The following is a 922-nucleotide window of genomic DNA, read 5'->3' on the forward strand; positions in this document are numbered from 1 at the left end:
AAACGTAACTAACACTCGCGACCGTTACAGTGTGTATTTATAGCAGAACTGGTCGGGATCGTCATAGTGGCACTACTAGCACCACTCTTACGCACTCCGTCTCCAGGCCACAAGTGGCCCATCGGGATCATCTAACCGCCGTGTCATCCTCAGCCGAGGATGCGGATGGGAGGGGCGTGTGGTCATCACACCGCTCTCCCGGTCGTTATGATGGTTTTCTCTGACCGGGGCTGTGACTATTCGATCGAGTAGGTCCTCAATTGGCATCACGAGGCTGAGTGCACCCCGAAAAATGGCAACAGCGCATGGTGGCCTTGGACGGTCACCCATCCAAGTGCCGGCCACACCCGACAGCGCTTAACTTCGGTGATCTGACGGGAACCGGTGTTTCCACTGCGGCAAGGCCGTTGCACCACTCTTACGCGACTGTCGAAAAATTTGAATAGATATCATTTTTAGATGAAACATGTCTACAACTTTTGTTTACCTCGCACAACTCCCTCGTAGTGTTTCGATTCTTTTTCCGTCAGCGGACGCAGTACAGCAGTGATTCTACGTGGCCAGGTTCGATAAGTCCTTGGTAGGCTTCCTGAGGTATGTAGCAGCAGATATCTATGCACATGTCATGCATTTCCCGTAAATTACGGGCCGGTGGATTGTGGGCAGGGAGTTGGAGCCCGGTAAGTAACCCAGATGCATTCTATCACGATATCTGGTGGGCTTCAACGAGAGTTTATTCAGTTCCTCAATCCACTTAGCACGGTTTTGGCCTAGAGCTGTGAAACCACCACAGGCTACTGAAGACCTTCATAAGTAAGCGTAGACTATGGTAATTCCCTAGTAGTTTTGCTCAGTTAAGGTCGTACCCATGTATGAGAAAAGGAGCGAGTATGAGACTAAATATTGAGGGTTGCATAATCCA

General features: G+C 50.2%; 1 pseudogene; it reads right to left on the reverse strand.

The window, feature by feature from the left end:
• Positions 1-293: 293 nt before the first annotated feature.
• Positions 294-412, reverse strand: LOC124608011 (annotated as a pseudogene).
• Between the last annotated feature and the right edge of the window lie 510 nt (positions 413-922).

Source organism: Schistocerca americana, chromosome 3, assembly GCF_021461395.2.
Source record: "Schistocerca americana isolate TAMUIC-IGC-003095 chromosome 3, iqSchAmer2.1, whole genome shotgun sequence".
Taxonomy (NCBI): Eukaryota; Metazoa; Arthropoda; class Insecta; order Orthoptera; family Acrididae; genus Schistocerca; species Schistocerca americana.